Source organism: Mobula hypostoma, chromosome 3 (genome assembly GCF_963921235.1).
Source record: "Mobula hypostoma chromosome 3, sMobHyp1.1, whole genome shotgun sequence".
Lineage (NCBI taxonomy): Eukaryota > Metazoa > Chordata > Chondrichthyes > Myliobatiformes > Myliobatidae > Mobula > Mobula hypostoma.
The window spans coordinates 12946583-12966451 of record NC_086099.1 but is presented as its reverse complement, the minus strand read 5'-3'; the positions used below and the strand labels follow the sequence as shown (position 1 = coordinate 12966451).

Genomic DNA, 19869 nt, shown 5'->3' with positions numbered 1-19869 from the left:
TATGATCACTGGTGTAGTAAAGTTTAACAGTAACCACTACATTCCCACACCACCCCACTTTACTTCTCTCACCTGAGCTATTCAAATCTAAACAAATTAAAAAATAATCCCAGAGACCTAAATTATTTCACAAAAAAACAATATTTAATCTCTGTTGATGCTGAGATACAGCCTAGGATGCGCTGAGACATATCATCAGTAATGTAACCTGGGGTCATCACTCTTGCCCAGGCAACCCAGGCAGGGTTGATCAGGCCCCGGCTTGTGTCCCAGCATCATTGGTCCACAGGTCACACCTCTTGGTCCATAGTGATCAGCAGCCTCTGTGATGGTCCTAATGGCTCTTTTCTTTGTAGCCCCAGTAATGCCAAAGAGAGAGCTGGTTCCCCACAGCAAGCAGCCAGCAAAACCTCCATACCCATCTCACATTATGCTCTCCACCCGTCTCTAACACTGCTCTACCAGCTCCTGGTGCTTGGCCTCCTCAATCAGACCTTCCCAAGGAACTACCAGTTCTACTAGTACCACCTGCTCGAGGTTTCTGACGGAATGACCATGTCAGATGGATTGTCCAATATGTGCATTATGATGCAACATTATGGACCTGGACAAGATCTGTTTTGTAAAGTCAAATTAATAAATCAGACAATTGGGTGCATTTCTCCAATCTTGCTTTGTATTTTTTAGCATTTAAAATTTAGAACTAAATAATAATGGGCGGTATGGTAGCATAGTAATTAGCACAATGCTTTACAGTACAGACGACCCAGGTTCAATTCCTGCTTGTAAGGAGCTTGTATATTCTCCCTGTGACCACATGAGTTTTCTCCAGGTGCTCCAGTTTCCTCCCACAGTCCAAGATGTTGGAAAGTAAATTGTCCTGTGATCAGGGAATTAAATTGGGGGATTGCTGGGCAGTACGGCTCGAAGGGCCAGAAGGACCTATTCCGTCCTATATCTCAATAAATAAATAAAATACTTTATACTACTAATAAAGGACAAAGGCGTTTTTATTGGTAATTGAAAATAAATATACAGACATGTTTGGTCCAGCAATTTATAAAAGAGAAACCTAGACATACTTAAGTAATTTGACCTTAAACGTTGAAATAAAATTAGTTTTGAAAGCATTACAACCTAAGTTTTCTTTATTTTATGCATGAAGGGATCAAAACAAACAGTCCTCATTCTACTGCCCATTTCTGAGAACAGACATCTTTGTTTAAGCTTTGACTTGACTTAAATGAATGAATTAATATTGACAAAACATCAACTAAGCTAATGATTGTTAGTTAAGGCAATAAACATGTCACATTACAGTCAGCACAGTAAAGAGGTAATTAGCTCTGGAAAAGCACTGCTGATTGGAGCTGTTGAGATCTTTTGCTCTTAACCTTTGAGCCCATTATCTGGAAGAGAACATGCAGCAGCTATGCTAATCTGAATTCACAGTTGGCAGCTTGCTTGTTGAAGATGGTGTGTGTTCATCAGTATTCAGTTAGTATTAGCTTAGATCACAAGTGTGAAATTTAACCCATTGCCTTAACTAGAAATTAACACACATTCTTACACAAATTCTATCACAAAAAAGAAGCCAGTTGCCAATTTAAGATTAGTTGCAGGTCAAACCATGAACTCTAAATCTCCTCTGCATGACAGGATAGCAACATCAGGTTTACACAAAATCAACATTACACATTTTGTGAATGGAAAATTAATTAGGATCCAATAAAAAGAAACTGCATTAAAATGTAAAATTATTTTATGAAGAAATATTTTTGCATTTACTCTACTTGGGTTCTGTGTAGACATGTATAATTTCAGGTGACCTTCACAAAGAGCAAATATAAAGAGCTGGAAGTTGTGTCAATGCCTATTACAGTGTATTAGTGATCGCATGCTTTAGAATCAAATTCAATTTTTGTTCTTATGTAAAGATGATTAGTTTTATTTGTCATATGTGCATCAAACATCAAAACAAACAGTGCAACACGCTGTTTGCATCAGGTCAAATCAGTGAGGTTTGTAATGAGCAGCCCGCAAGTCCTCTAGACTAATCAGTATCGGAGATATCTTCAAAAGACGATGCCTCAAAAAGGCAGCTTCGGTCATTAAGGACGTCCATCCCTCAGGACATGCCCTCTTCTCACTGCTACCATCGAGGAAGAGGTACAGGAGCCTGAAGACACATGGTAGAGCCCAAGTACACTACCTTAGTCTATTTTCACTTTTTGCACTCTTATTTAATTTACTTTAAATATATATATTTATTGTAATTTATAGCCTTTCATCATATAATGCAATGTGCTGCTGCTACTAAACAACATATTTCACAACATACGACAGTGATATTAAACCTGATTCTGATTCTGAAGTGTTGCCATGCTTCTTGCGCCATTGTAGCATATCCACAACTCACTAAGCTTCATCATATCACAAACAAGGGAGAATCTGCAGATGCTGGAAATCCAAGTAACACACACAAAATGCTGGAGGAACTCAGCAGGCCAGGCAGCATCTATGGAAAAAAGTACAGTGGACGTTTCAGGCCAAGACCTTATGCCTTTGGAATGTGGGAAGAAACCGGTTCACCCAAAGGGTTTGGACTGAAAGTAATGTATGAATCACATTGTGTCACTGAATCACCAATAAAGATCACATTTTGCAAGATCTCTGTCTCGCAATATCTTTGACCACTCTGGTGAATCTACTCAAGAACAAAACGGGAAGTTTTTTGCATGCAAGGGAAATTTTATTTATTTAGAGACATAGCATGAAGCTGTGCTGCCTAGCAATTCCCCAATTTAACCCTTGCCTAATCACAGGATAACTTACAGACCAATTAACCTACTAACTGGTAAATCTTGAAACAGTGGGCAGAAACTGGAGCAGCCAGAGGAAACCCACACCATCACAGGGAGAACATACAATCTCTTTACAGAGGTCGCCAGGATTGAACTCTGAACTCCGATGTCCTGAGCTGTAACAGCATCATGCTAACAGCTATGGTACCCATGGAGCTGTAGTGGAAGATCTGCCATGATATTAAATAGGAGACTGTATTCAAATATTCTAATAACCCAGAGTAACACACACAAAATGCTACAGGAACTCAGCAAGTCAGGTAGCATCTATGGAAATGAATAAACAGTTAACATTTATTTTAATTCCTATCCCCACTCACATTATAACTTGTCGGTCCATGGCCTTCTCTTCTGCCACGATGACGCCACTCTCAGATTGGAGGAGGAACACCTCATATTCCCAGTTGGTAGCCTCCAATCTGATGGCATGAACATTGACTTCTCTAACTCCTAGTAAGATTCCCCTTCTCCCTCATCCCTCTTTTTCAATCAGGCCTTTCTCCTCACCTGCCTATCACCCTTCCATGGAGCCCCAGCTCTTGCCCTTTCTCCCATGGTCCACTCCCCTCTCCTATCATATTCCTTCCTCACTAGCCCTTTATTTTTTCCACCTATCACCTCCCAGTGTCTTACTTCACCCCCCTCCCCCATCCATCTGGTTTCACCTATCACCACCTAACTTGTCCTCCTTCCCCTCCTCCTATCTTCTTATTGTGGCAACTTCCTCTTCCTTTGCAGTCCCGATGAAGGGTCTCTGCCCAAATTGTTGACTGTTTGTTCATTTCCATAGATGCTGCCTGACCTGCTGAGTTCCTCCAGCATTTGTGTGTGTGTGTTGCTCTGTATTTCCAGCATCTGCAGAATCTCTTGGGTTTATTCTAATAACTCACTTCTGCAGCTCCACAAAGATTCTTATCAAAATTTATTATTGAAGGTAGCCTGGCATTATTGAATAGTTTATGTCATACCATCAACACTTCTAATCCATTTGCTCCCCTTTTCCTTAGTATTGTCTGTTTTATCTCTTCCTTTGTTATTCTGCTAACTTGATATTTTTCTTTTATCTTCCCCAAGGTAAACGTTATTTTGATGTGCTTTCCTGCTGAGTGTCTTTCATATTCTTATTCTCTGCAGCAGACCAACAAGTCCATTTATTTCTGTGCCCAACAGATCAGTCTCTCACAGCAAGATGGAAAAACAGATTCCTCACATGGAGCACACTTGTCAATTGTCCTTGCTGTGACAGACACTTAAGTGCTAAAAAGTGCCTGAGAAATGAACAACTATGACATAAACTAATGATATTGATTATACAAATACAGTACTCCAGAAATAAAATCAAAAATGCCACCCTATGTTGAGTAATAGGTAGAACACACATGCAAAATACTTCAGGTTTTGTGCTTTCATCTTATAATATTTTGTAATAAAATGTTATCCTCTCATTACTGTGACTTTATGATAGATGGCAAGCTATTTTTATTAAATCGCAGACATCAACTGATTGCCTATTTATCTGAGGTCTATTTCCCCTCGTCTTCTCATCAAATGACCTATACAAAACAAAAATCTTCTCCATTTTATTAATTTGAAAGATATTCACCAAAGATATGTGATTATTGTACACATATTACAAATCAAGGCTGTCCAATTTATTCAACAATTACCAAGAGGTGCACGAATAAGGTCGGGTTATAAAACATTATCTTTTAATTTATTCAATACATAAATGTATACCAAGTATACTCCCTGCCAGGGTCCAGCTAAATATTATCCTTAAAAAATTTCCCTGCCAACTACCCTTTGCAAAATATATATTGTTTTGTATTCATATTTAAACATATTTTGGGCATTTGAAGAGTAAATTGTGATCGACAACACCTTTGCTAATAACAAAAATATTATGACACTAAGTTGAACAATAATGTGGCATGTGGAAAATTCCTGAGTTTAGTTACTGTTGGGAGTAACCTTTAGACTCTCCATTTACAACAGGCGGTTTCATTATGTTCTTACAGGATGTGAGGCTCTCACTCACAATTACTCCATATGAAGTGTGTATATTTTAAAAGGATTCACCTTCTAAAAGCAAAATAAATTGCTTCTTCTGCTCCGTTACAGCTGCTAAAACATGCGCTAGGCTTTTAATAGCTCTCTGCTCTAATGAGCGAATCATTGTATGACTTGAGTATTTCCTCCGTGGGATGATCCAGGGCTGACTGAAGAAAAACAATAATGGCAAAAACAAACACTCATTACAGGCAAAGATATCTATCTGAGGTGATTATCGAAATGCACAAATCCCCACGGATATCTCACTTGATAGTCTCAGACGATCAAGATTTAAATCAAAAATTCGAAAAGATTTTCAGATTTCTTTAAAGCAACATAATGAGGGGGTGGGGAAACAAGCAGGAGGTTATTTGCCTCTTTGTGCCCACTCTGCCATTGTAAATCACGTGTTCTTATAATTTGACCCTCCTTTCCAACATTAACCATATCTTTCAGTCCCTTTATATCTAAGCATATCTTATCTGTTACCCTCCAAGATATAGCCAGAGAGTGGTGAATCAGTGGAATTCGTTGTGACAGGCCACTGTGGAGGCCAAGTCATTGGGTATATTTAAGGCAGAGGTTTATGGATACTTGATTAGTCAGGGCATGACGGGATATGGGAAAAGGCAGGAGACTGGGGCTGAGAGGAAAAATGGAGCAGCCATGATGAAATGGCGGAGCAGACTCGATGGGACAGATGGCCTAATTCTGCTCCTATATCTTATGGTCACATGATGAAGTGGTGGAGCAGACTTGATGGTCAAAAAAGCCTAATATTGTTCCTATATCTTATGGGCTCATATAGGGTTGTAAAGAAAGCTTTTGACACATTGGCCTTCATAAATCAAGGTACTGAGTATAGGAATTGGGTGTTATAATAAAGTTGTATTGGTGAGGTCTAATTTGGAGTACATTGTGGTAGCTTTGGTTGCCTACTTGAGGAAAAGAAGTCAATAAAACTGAAAGAGTACAGAAAAAATTTACAAGAATATTGCCTGGACTTGAGGACCTGAGTTATAGGGAAAGATTGATTATTCCCTAGAGCGTAGAAGAATGAGGGGAGATTATGAGACAAAATTATGGGGGGGAATTGATAGGGTAACTGCAAGCAGGCTTTATCCACTGAGGTTGGGTGAGACTAGAACTAGAGGTCATGGGTTAGGGGTGAAATGTGAAATGTTTAAGGGGAACCTGAGGGGGAAATTCAGAATAATAGTTCAGCGTGGACTAGATGGGCTGAAAAGTCTGTTTCTGTGCTGCAGTGTTCCATGATTCTATAATACAGTACCGGCCCTTCAGCCTAGAATGCTGTGCCAACCTTTTAACCTACACCAAGATCAATCAAATGTTTCCCCCCTGCACAGCCTTCCCTGAAGTGCCTGCTATAGAAACCTCTGTTCTTGACAATATTAATGGGAGTGCTCATTACACAGTGGTTGGGGTGGAGTTATTACATGTATAATTTGGGACCTGTAAGATAATGCCCAATAAGTTGAAATGCTTTGATACAGTTCCCTATTATATCAACTCAGCAATTTTAACAACAAGTACTATACACTCATTGGCTACTTTATTAGGTACACCTGTACACCTGCTTATTAATGCAAATATCTAATCGGCCAATCATGTGGCAGCAATTCCATGCATAAAACCATGCAGAAGTGGTTAAGAGGTTTATTTCTTGCACAAACCAAACACAAGTGGAAAGAAAGGTGATCTAAGTGGCTTTGACTGTGGAATGATTGTTGGTGCCAGACTGGGTGGTTTGAGTATCTCAGCAACTGCTGATCTCCTGGGTTTTTTTTTTACACACAACAGCCTCAGGAGTTTATAGAGAATGGTAAGATAAACAAAAGCATAAACTGAGCAGCAGTTCTGTGGGTAAAAATGTCTTGTTAATGAGACAAGTGGGCAGCGCTAACCCAAATAACCACTTATTACAATAGTGGTGCACAGAGGAGCATCTCTGAACATATAACCCGTCAAACCTTGAAGTAGATGGGCTACAGCAGCAAAAGACCGCACTGGGTTCCACTCTTATAGCCAATTCATTAGGTACACCTCTGTACCTAATAAAGTGGGCACTGAGTGTATAATCATGTTTTAGTATTGTTCCTTGATAACCATTGGTGAATCTCAGTCTTCACTGACTAGCCACTGACTTTACAATTGCATTTGAAATTCACCACAAAACATTTTCAACAAGTCAGCACATATACACCTAGTGGAAAGATGATGTTTTCAGATTCTGAGTATAGAGCACAGAACAGTACAGGCCCTTTGGCCACAGATGTTGTTTATTTTATTCAGTGATACAGCATGGAGTAGGCCCTTCATGCTCTTCAAGCCACACTGCCCCAACAAACTCGATTCATCCCAACATAATCACGAGAAAATTTATAATGACCAGTTAACCTACCCGGTATGTCTTAGGATCCGGCGGATCTCAGGAAAGCCCATGCACTCCAAAGGAAAGACATACAGAGACTCCTTACAGAACAGCACCATAACTGAACTCCTTACTCATGAATCGCACTAACTGTTCTGCTATTTTGACACCCAGCCTTTTGTTGTGTTGACCTATTAACCTAATAGAAAAGATTACTAATGATTACTAAAGATTTCTGACTCAGAGGCAAGTATGCTTCTACCTGACATTGAGGTACCTACAAGAACAAACATCACATTGCGAACTGCTGGCCACTCAAAAACTGAAGAAGAGGTCGATATAAAGCAAAAAAAAATTGTGTAACAAACATCCCTCTACAGGTCAAGCAACATCTGTGGGAGCAAAAGGATTGTCAGTACTTTGGGTCAAATCTCCACATCATACTATCAGATGTTTCCTTCACCATATGCTGCTTAACTTTCCCAGTTCCGCCATGAAATTGTTTACTGTGCCAGATTCCTGTATCTTATTGGAGCAGACATCCTTCAGCTGGTCTCGTTTAAGATTTGTGTTACTACTGGTTGTTACCAGTTGAGGAGATGTCTGTCCAACATCTCCTCAAAAAGTGACACTCAAGATCAGAAGTGAAAGGTCAAATCTTGATCCATACATTGCACTAGATGGCTAACAGAATTCTTTCATGCTAGCCAAGAGATTAAAAGCAAATATTGAAAGGCCTTGTATGTGGAGAGGATGGCATTCTAGGACCAGAGGGCACAGCCTCAGAAAAGAATGTCCATTTAGACCAGGGATTCCACACCGAGGGTCTACGGACCCCTCATTTAATGGTATTGGTCCGTGGCGTAAAAAAAGTTGAGAACCCCTGACTTAGACATGAGGAGATATTTGTTTAGCCAGAGGGTGGGGAATCTGTGGAATTTATTGCCGCAGGTGGCTGTGGAGGCCAAGTCATTGGGTATATTTAAAGTAAATGTTGATAGATTCATGATTAGTGAGGGTGTCAAAGGTTACAGAAGAAGGTATGAAGAAGGACAGAAGAAGAATGGGGTTGAGGGGGTAATAGATCAGATGTGATGGAATGGCAGAGCAGACTCAATGGGCCGAATGGCTTAATTCATTTTTATAGTCTTATTATTAACGTGTCAATATTGATGTAGCAATTCACATCAGAAATGAATGAGAATAGGTGAAAATGTTTCGCTACAATTTTCCTTCCAGAGATATTCATTTGGAGTTTCAGTGACATGATGCTATTATTCATTATCAAACTGACTGCAATTATCACAGTGCTAATATTCATTGTCAAACTAACTGCAATTTGAAAGTAAAGCAGGCTATTCTCTCGGGATTTCATGTGCTTCTCAAATCTGAGAAAGCTCCTCTCGTCTCTCTCGAGTGAAGTGGATTCTGTCATTTTGCACTGTACAGGCACGCATGGATGGAACAACAGACTGCATGCGTCCAGTCCTCTCACGGATCACCAACAAGATCACTTACCAAGCTGAAAGGATTAGTGGATTAGATTTTGGAAAGCAAAATGAAGTGAAAGTACTTTTAAAAAATCAAATAATTGAATTAATTCTTACAGAGGACAACACAACAGCAAGTTAAGTTTTACTGCAATGAATAATTTTCAATGACTTGTAGAAGCTTCTTGAATTTATGTTTAATTCTGGAAGCTAAAAGATTTTTTTTTCCTTGCCACTGTCAAGCACATTATTCTAGCTGTAACATCTGAAAACCAGAGGCATTTTGCAAGGAACATCAAATATTAAACACTCACAGGATTACATACTTGAAGGAGGGGGGAAAAAATAATTGCTGTCTGAAATTTAACTAAACAGCTTCTTAACATAGGGCAGCTTTTTAAGTTGTTCAATTTTAGATGGATGTTATTTTTCCACGAAAAGGTTTGTGACCCACATTGTAGATGTCATCTGGTGCACCGGTAATGAGGAGCTCAATAGGTGGCATCATTTTATAATTAAATAGCCCATGAACCATTTGTAAGGTCAACAAAGATTAATGCTGTGAGTCAACGGGGGTCAGCACGTGCATTTCTATAGAATTTTGTCAGTGTCAATTGGAGTGCAAAGGGAAGCTTTGAATTTCATAACAATAAACTATTACCAATAGCAGCTCATAGTCATGGCTTGTAATTATACAAGTAATATCAATTTTGCGGTGATTACATTTAACAGTTGGTTGTGTACTTTTCTTGTACCTTGTCTAGAATTTATGGAGTTTATTTAAATTAATGCTATTGAGAATTCAACTCAGGATAAGTATGTTCAATACTACAAGGGAGATTAAGAGGTTATTTATGTTCCTTGCCAAGAAAACTGCAATATTCTGACTGTATTTCTGACAGTACGTGCACACAGAAGAGTATGATGTAACTACAGCTTGGGGTATCAGAAGTGGGAGTTCAATCCGGTGTCCTCTGTAAGGAGTCTTGCTGTGGAACACATAGGGTTACTCCGGGTCCTCTGGTTTCCCCCCACAGTCCAGTCCAAAGATGTACCGGGTCGTTGAATTGGTCATTAGAAATTGTCCCGTGATTAGGTTAGGGCTAAATCAGGGTTGTAGGAGGTTGCTGGGTAGGGTGACTCGAAGGGCTAGAAGGGCCTACACTGTACTGTATTTCAAAATTAAAAAATAGCGTTTTGTCCAATGAGAATTACAAACTTTCAAACACTTCCTTTAAAAATCATGAACAAAAATATAAGTGGCTAGAATTCACAAATATCAAGTTCTACTTTAAAAAAGAACACTGATTTAAGTGCAGTTTCTCTCTTTTGAATCTAATGCTAATAAGCTGCTTTAATTATTTCAATTAAACATTTTTCATAACTTTATTGGTGCTTAGGGATCTCTTCATCCTGCTCAAAGTACTGCTGCTACCCACTTTCTTGAAATCAATGTGATCTACAGGGCAGGATTGGAGAACTAGCTAGAAGTAAGAAACTGAACTATTCTTCTCCAGTGCTTAAAGGACAACATGGTAGCGTAGCAATTTGTGTAATACTTTACAGTGCCAGTGATCAGGACTCAAATCCCGCTGCTGTCTGTAAGGAGTTTGTACTTTCTTCCTGTGACCATGTGGATTTCCTCCAGGTGTCCTGGTTTCCTCCGACATTCCAAAGATGTACGGGTTAGGGCTAGTAAGTTATGGACATGCTATGTTGACACCGGAAGCATGGACATTTGACACCTGTGGGCTGCCCCCAGCACATCATCAGACTGCATTGGTGGTTGAAGCAAAAACGATGCATTTTACTGTTTCGATGCTTCACTGTTGTAGTGACAAATAAAGCTAATCTTATCTTAAACATAACGAGATAGCCAAAATATGATGCTCAAAAATAGCAAGAACCTACAGTATTACTATTGAATACAACCACGAACATAATTTGTTTACCTTGCATTCAAACAATGGTCCATTGCCACATGAAAAGCCCACTGTTTACTGCCCATCTTTAGCTGCCCAGGAAATGCGTTGAAGGGTCATTTATTATAACAATAAATGCTGTGACTGACGTGGTAAAGGAATTTCCACAGTACAGCACTGACAGTTTTTTAAATCAGCAGCAAAGAAGGTAAAGAAGGTGGTTCAAGATTCAAGATTGTTTAATGTAATTTCCAGTACGCAAGTGTAAAGAAGTTACTCCAGATCCAGGGCGACATAAAAATACAATAAGATTAAGAACACAATAAATATTATTGTGATATAGTATATTATATTATTATATATAAGATAGCTATATACATAGATAGATTATATATGCATAAAGTGATGCTAGGTACAAGAGTGCCTGTACTTAAGGTGACTCTAACAGGAAATGATGAAGTATTGGTGGTTGGGAGAGGGGAATTTCACAAGGAACGCAGAATACACTCTTTTTGAAGATGGATATTGATAGTTGGATAGCATACGATAAATATCAGGCCTCTTTGCTTCACCAAGAATGCCATTATGGAGTTACGTGGTGAAGAGTAGGAAATTGATATGAGACAAAAACTCCAATTGTAAGAAATTTGGTGATGATAATGAGCTGTTTTCTTTCCTGAAAATGATTGGAATCCCTTTGTGCCTGTAACCCAAGACAAGGGCTCTAAATCTGTATCCAAGAATCTTGGCGTCGTACTCAGTGCTTTTCCAGTCATCACATTGCAGATCATTTGCAACATTTGCTTACTCTCTACTGTCAAATGGCATTTCTTCTTTATGAGGTAATGCTTGCCTTAAAGTAATGCCTGTCAATCCTGATAACATTCCCATGAAAACAGGTCTGTAGGTTGCTTTTGTGCACAAATTAACAATTTTCACTGCTGGGCAAAACACCTAGCATCAGCTTTAATACCGGGAGCGAAGCCTGAAGAATACATATAACTCACTCCACTGTGCATCAAATCAAATTACTAACTTAACAGTTTTATATACTAAATTAGTGTTGAATTGTACCAAATTAAGGTGCCTTTTGCATCCTGAATCAAATTACTTGGCTGAAGTTCCTGCAGTCATTTGATTTGGCTCTGTTACAGGCAGCTGGCATGATAATCACATTCTTAACAAAAAACTATGCTGGAAACAGGACCAGGGACATAGTTAAGTAATTGTACAGGCAGTATATTAACCCACAGTACCATTTATCTACCATCCAGAGTTGGAGAATTATAATTGATAGGATCAAGTTACATGAGATGAGCGGAGATGTCATTGAAACCTATCGAATGTTGAAAGGCCTCGATAGAGTGGATGTAGAGAGGATGCTTCCTATGGTGGGGGAGTCTAAGACCAGAGGGCACTATCTCAAAATTTAGAACAGAGATGAGGAGGAATTTCCTCAGCGGGAGTGGTGAACCTGTGGAATTCATTGCCACCGGCGGCTGTGGAAACCCAAGTCATATAAGGCAGAGATCAATAGCTTGTTGATTATTCAGGGCACAAAGGGTTATAGAAAGAAGACAGGAGACTGGAGCTGAGAGGGAAAATGGATCAACCATGATGAAATAGTGGAGTAGACTCGATAGGCCAAATGGCCTAATCCTGTTCCTATATCTTATGGAGATGGGTAAGTTTTAAATTACATTAATGATTAATTTACATTATTTCTTATTAAAGCTTGTGGAATCAGTACTACATTTAAAAAAATAAGAATTTCTTTATTGATAGTAGTCAGTAAAGGTACATTGGCAAAATTCCGTGAAAATATTGGAAGTAATAATTTTAAAAACTACCAGTTGGAAATTTGAACATTTTGATACTTCAGACTTGGCAGCTTTCTTTTGGAGTGGGGAGGAGTCAAAGAGAAAATCCGAGGTCTTCAGCATATTTTGTATGTTAGACCATAAGATATAGGAGGAAATTAGGCCATTCAGCCCATTGAGTCTCCTCCAACTTTTGATTATGGCTGATCATACAAATTTTTTCAATACTTTGCTATTCAATAAAATCTTTTTCTGGTTGTTTTGATTTCATCACATGATTTTTCATGGTACTTTTTAAACATTTTATTATTTCTTTTGCTTCCAGTTGGAACTTTATAATTCTCCAGTCCTTTGGTTTCCATATTTTCTATATGCTTCCACCGATTCTATTATTACTTAAACAATTTGCTGACCATCACTGTTAAAAGGCCCAGTGGTGAAATGGACTTTTAGGAATGTATATAGAGGTAATATTTATAACATAGAACATTACAGCACAATACAGGCCCTTCGGCCCACAGTGTTGTGCCAACCTTTTAACTTAGCCATCCATTTTTCTTTAATCCATGTGCCTATCTAAGAGTCTCTTAAATGTCCCTAATTTACCTGCCTCTGCAATCACCTTGGCAGTGACGGAGGATGAGAGGTGACTTGATAGAGGTGTATAAGATGATGAGAGGCATTGATCGTGTGGATAGTCAGAGGCTTTTTCCCAGGGCTGAAATGGCTAACACAAGAGGACACAGTTTTAAGGTGCTTGGAAGTAGGTACAGAGGAGATGTCAGGCGTAGGTTTTTTTTACACAGAATGGTCAGTGCGTGGAATGGGCTGCTGGCGACGGTGGATACGATAGGGTCTTTTAAGAGACTCCTGGACAGATATATGGGGCTCAGAAAAATAGAGGGCTATGGGTAACCCTTGGTAATTTTTAAGGTAAGGACATGTTCGGCACAGCTTTGTTGGCCGAAGGGCCTATGTTGTGCTGTAGGTTTTCTATGTTTCTATGTTTCTGGGGAGAAGGCAGGTGAATGGGGTTGAGAGAGATAATAAATCAGCCATGATGGAATGGCAGAGCAAAGTAGAGAATGCTGAAAACAAAAGCAGAGAATGCTGAAAACACCAGACAACACCTCCTGGTACAACCATTAGGGTGTATTAGAGATTTCACATGTCAGAAAGAAAAACAACTTGAGGTCATCAAGTAAGTTTTAAACCAAGAAATCATACAGAGCATCTAGAATAAAATTCTTCAGCAAGAAATTAGGTGAAAGATTTAAGGGGAACCTGAGTGGCAACTCCCTCACTCAGAGGGTGGTGTGAGTGTGGAACGAGTTGCCAGGTTGTAGTGTATGTAGGTCCCATTGCAACATTTAAGGGGAGTTTGTTAGAGTACATGGATGGAAGGGATGTGGAAGGCTATGGTCCAGGAGCCGGTAGGTATGGTTGGGACTAGATGGAATAACCATTTGTCGTGGATGAAATGATCAAAGGGCCTGTCTCTGTATTGTAGTGATGAAACTATCTAACTCACTACCACAGGAAGTCCCTAACCTACCTTAAGCTTATATTAATCTCTCCACAGGAGAGAAAACAATATTACTTATTCTATTACCTCTACTTTTCTAAAGAGACCACCACAAATATCATCTTATTCAAAGTGCCATGACTTTATTTCATCAGAAAGAAATAAAGTTAAAATATATTGCTGCCTAATCTAAAGCCATCAAATCTGTTGCAACAAAAGCTAGTACATCAGGTACACCATCTGAAACTGAAGAGTAGTAAGTTATGTTTGAAGTCATCAATAAAATATGTGCAAGCCTTCTCCTTGTTCACTTCTGCATGCATTTAAAGGTGCTTGCTTTGCCGCAGGTTGCACTTACACGCAGATACTTAAATCCACTTCCTCCTTTTTAATACAGGAAATTAGGTCAAGGAGAAGAGGAACTACATATCACCGGTAGGTAAGATATATATTTTTTGTATAACCATACCACTATATCCCAACCTGGATGTAAAACTAATGGATGTTTTAAAAGCACAAAGAGTCATAAGTGAAAGTGGCTTGCAATCAGGAGCAAATGTATTATAATGCAGCAATGCATAATATATTGCACAGAATTCAAAAGTCACCATAAAGCTTTATAATCGTCACTTTATGTTTTTAGAAGATTGTTTCCGGCAACAGTTAAGTAGTACATTTTAAATGTGCTAGAGTGATTTGCAGTTCCAAGCCAGCTGCTACATTTATTTGTTTATCGAGATACAGCATGGAAGAGGCCCTTCAAGCTGTGCCACTGACCCGATATAACCCTAGCCTACAATGAGTAATTAACCTACAAACTGCACATCTTTGGACTGTGGGAAGAAACAGGAGCATCTGAAGGAAACCCACGCATTCCACAGGGGTGATGTAATGACTCCTTACAGATGACGCAGAATTGAACTCCGACGACCCAAGCTGTAATAGCGTCGCGGTAACTGCTGCTCTGCCATGGCACGGCATATACATATAAAAGCATTACTGGTTATGCTGAGACTGCCAGATACTATGTAAATCAAACTGATGATGGCAAATGAAAAAAAAACAATTAATGATTGTGGATTTGCTTATTCTTCAGGTTCCCTGATTAGGAGGCATTCTCTCAAGTGAATCATGTTTGGAATTTTGGTAAAATATTGCTGATGAAACATTGTCAATTCTAAGCATTCATGAGCCCCCCCCCCCCCCCCCCAGCCATTGGGCATATCTACAATGGCAGGAAAGCAGTGTCCATCACCAAGAACCTCCACCCATCCAGGCCATGCTCTCTTCTCGCTGCTGCCATCAAGAAGAAGGTACAGGAGCCTTAGGTCCCACACCACCAGGTTCAAGAACAGTTATTATCCTTTATCCATCAGGCTCTTGAACCAGTGGGAATAACTTCATTCAACCCAACAATGAGCTGTCCCCACAACCCATGGACTCACTTTCAAGGACTCTTCATCTCATGTTCTTGATATTTATTGCTTATTTATTTACTATTATTTTTCTTTGTATTTGCATTTTGTTGTAATTTTCATATTGGCTGTTTGTCCATCTTGTTGCCATCAAACACCCAATGCACAGAGAGAACAAAATAACAAATCAAACAAACAATTAAAGTAAGCAAATAACATTTAGAATGAAAGTGTCCTCCGACACAAAGCCCGGAGCAGATTCAGAATATAGTATACAAATTTAGAGTGTTCATCTTCTATTACTGCTGCTTTGCCATGTTAGACGGTCTTCAAAGCAAATACCACATTGGGATTTAACAATAGCGATCTTCAGAAAAGCTGGGAAGCTTCAGCAGGATCACTAAATGTCCAATCGAGCACTTTGCAAGCAGTAATCATAATATCAGAATATATTACTTTGGCAATGGTATCTCAGTTAATGAGCCGAGACAAACAATTGTTCTTAACATTCTGGTGGGGTGAAGTAGATTGCTCTACATAAACTCAAGAGATCATGTTGAGATCCAGAGCAACACACACAAAATGTTGGAGGAACTCAGCAGGTCAGGCAGCATCTGTACAGGAGAATAAACCATCAATGTTTCAGCCCAAGGACCTTCACTAGGACTGGAAAGAAAGGGGAAAAAGCCAAAGTAAGAAGGTGGGGAGAGGAAGGACTACGAGCTGGCAAGTGATAGGTAAAACCAGGTGAGGGGGAAGGTGGGTGGATGGAGGAGGAGGGATGAAGTAAGAAGCTGGAAGGTGGTAGGTGGAAGAGGTGAAGGGGTGAAGAAGGAGGAATCTGACAGGAGAGGACAGTGACCAATATGACCAATATTCTTGGTCACATCAGGCTTGGGTATGCTGAGTCACTGTCTTTATCTTTGTACCTTAATTACAGGTAATGTGCTAGTCTTTCAAATTAAATTTCATGTATTAACATAACTGAATAGAAACCTCTGAGCCAACAGGCAAATTCACAGGTTAAATGAAAAACAACAGATAAATTGAGTTGGATTTCTTTGTGTGCTGAGTGTGACTAATGAATGTGACTAAGAACTGAGCCCAGTGGAAGACACTGCACCATGATGTTGACCTCTAGACATTATCCAGTATCCAGTTCGTTACAATCAGATACCCCTTCATCCTTCGGAGCTCTGGCAGTGACAGGTCCAGAGCCCAGCACATGGGAGATCATGTTCTCATAAGATATCAAAACTTGCACATGATCTAAAATAATAAGGAGCATAGTGGTAGCTTCAGAACAATAGATACGACCATAAGTGAGCATGTAATGTTGAGGCTATATAAGGCACAGCTGGAGTCTCACTTGGAGTATTGAGAGCAGTTCTGGGCCCTTTATCTGAGAAAGGATGTGCTGATATTGGAGAGGGTTCAAAGGGGGTTCATGAAAATGATTCCGGGATTGAAAGGCTTTATGAGGAGCATTTGATGGCTTTGGGCCTGTACTCGCTGGAATTCAGAAGAATCAGGGAAATCTCATTGAAACATCAAATGTTGAAAGGCCTCGATAGAGTGGATGCATTGAGGAGGTTTCCACTGGTGGGGGAGTCCTCTTGTCTGGACACAGCCTAGGACACAGCCTCAGAATAGAGGGACATCCATTTAGAATGGAAATCAAGAGGAATTTCTGTGTAATTTGTTGCCACTGAGGGCTGTGGAAGCCAAGTCATTGGGTATATTTGATAGATACTTGATTAGTCAGGGCATGAAGGGATCTGAGTAAAAGGCAGGGTACTGGGGCAGAGAGGAAAATGGACCAGCCATGATGAAATGGTGGAGCAGACTCGAAAGGCCAAATGGCCTAATTCTGCTCCTATGTCTTATGGTCTTATGTAGACTGATTTTAAATTACATTATGAAAGGTTAATTTAAATTACTTCATATTATGGCCTTATGGTTTAAGACATAGGAGCAGAATTAGGCCATTTGGCCCATCGAGTTTACTCCACCATTCTATCATGGCTGATTTATTATGCCTCTCAACCCTATTCTTCTGCTTCTCCCCATAACCTTCTATGCCCTTGCTAATCAGGAACCTATCAGCCTCTGCTTTACGTATACTCAATGACTTGGGCTCCACTGTCGTCTCTGGCAAGTAATTCCACAGTTTCACTCCCCTCTGAGAAAAGAAATTCATCCTCATCTCTGTTCTAAATGGACATCCCTCTAGGTTTCGTATAGTCGGGGAGTCTACGAAACATTCTCTCCACATCCACTCTATCTAGGTAGGTCTTTCAATACTGGCTGGCAGGATGGCTGGGCACAAGTCAAGTGAAATTTAACTCCCAACAATTGTGCAAGGAACAGAATAAAGAAAATACAATTCTGAAAGTAAACCTAGTGTCCTGGGATTACCTGAGCACAAAGATTTGAAGACAGACTGAGAAAGTGAGTAGAAACAAGAGTCTGTATATGATTACTGCATTTCAACAAAACAAAGAGTTTTTGAATACATGCCACATACACAAAGTGCTGGAGGAACTGAGAAAGCCAGCCAGCATCTAAGGAAAAGAGAATAGTTGACATTTCAGGTCAAGCACCTTCATCAAGCCTGCTGAGTTCCTCCAGCATTTTGTGTGTGTTGCTTGGATTTCCAGCATCAGCAGATTTTCTTTTGTTTGTGATTTAAATACATGCCATATTGGTTTGATTTTGGAGTGTATGGAGTGTCAGGGAGGGGTAGCACCTCTGGTGGGGGAACATGTCGCGTCCTTTTCAAGGCGGTTAGTCCATCTTTGGTCCCCACCTGACACTCAGCTCTCACCTGTGGCTCCCCGTAGCTGTTTGCATGCGACAGCGGCCACACCCCGGGCAACGACTTCGACAAGCCGGCTAAACCAGGTGAGGGTAGCCGACGGGTCTCAAACCCTCGGTGAGATGGGGAGTTGTCTATCCTAGCATGTGAAGACAAACTCTGGCGGATTGAGTGGACGAGAACAATGGAAGGTCCAACGGTCAAGAAGGCAGTCTCTGCAAGTGTCATGGAACGTCGAGGGCAGGATAAGACACAGAAGACATCCTGGTCATCCACTGCGCCTAGTCCCATCTCCAGCCATCTCGACTCTGTCTTGCCACTGGACCCAGATGGGAATTGGGAAGAGAGAGTGAGGCTGACGCTGCGCAACTCTCCCTCACTTAAATCCAAATCACGCGCTAGTCTCGACACCATCATAATGGTGTCGAGGTCCTCATCAACGTCGACGATGGACGAACATACATATTGGTTTGATATCTAATAATATTCTGGTCCCCACACTTCAGGAAGGATGGGTAAACCATGAAAAAGATTTAGTAGATTGACTCTCTAGTTTGGACTACATTTAGGTTGACAGGGTATCAAAGGTTACAGGGAGAAGGCAGGAGAATGGGATTAAGAGGGATAATAAATCAGTCATGATGGCATTGCAGAGCAGTCTCGGTGGGCTGAATGTCCTGATTCTGATGTCTTATGGTCTATTTACATGGATAAATTGGATAAAAATGGGATTCTTCTCTTTAAGGAAGACAAGGTTGAGATGATTTTATAGACTGATTGAAAATCACTAAAAGCTGATAAACTACTCGCACTGGCAGGGAGGTAGAAAACCAGAAGACACAAATTGATAGTAATAGGCATAAAAACCAGGGATGATATAAGGGGAAAATAGGCAGCTAGTAATTTTCTAGAATAAATCTTGAAAGGTGACTGCAGGTTCAACTTTCAGACAGTAATTCCATGGATACTTGGGAGAGAAAACATTGCAAGGCCAGAGGAAAAAATTAAGCAATTGAGACTGACCAAAGCACAAAGTAAATTTATTATCGAAGTACAGATACTGTACGTCACCATATACTACAGCTGCTCTTGCAGAGGGTCGGTATTTGCTTGGATGGCCAAACGTCCTCATTTTATGTCAGAATGATTTAACAATTCTGTACACAGATAGCTTTACAGTATGCAGCTTCAGTGCATGCCCTTGATTTTAAAGATGCGCACTCACCATTTCAGGAATAGCTTCTTCCCTGTGCCATCATGTTTCTGAACGGTCCATGGACCACGACCTCACTGTTTTACTCTCTTTTTGCACTGTATTTTAATATATTCTTATTATAATTTATAATAATTGCACTGTATTGCTGCCACAAAACAGATTTCCTAACATATGTCAGTAATAATAAAGCTAATTCTGAAATTCTGCCTTGCAGTAGACTCATGAATCAGCAAAACATTTAGAGAGCCGAAAAGCAATTTTCAAGGAACTAGAAATAGTCTTCATCCGTAACATAATAATGCAACCATCTGACATGCAAAACTTAAAAGCAGTTGTGTAACTAAAATAGATTGTG

The 19869-nt window shown here is 39.9% G+C and overlaps 1 protein-coding gene across 4 annotated transcripts in view; it reads right to left on the bottom strand.

Moving 5' to 3' along the window:
- Positions 1 to 19869, bottom strand: part of LOC134343857 (WD repeat-containing protein 7) — a 627641-nt gene that overhangs the window by 225352 nt on the left and 382420 nt on the right. The window lies entirely within an intron of this gene.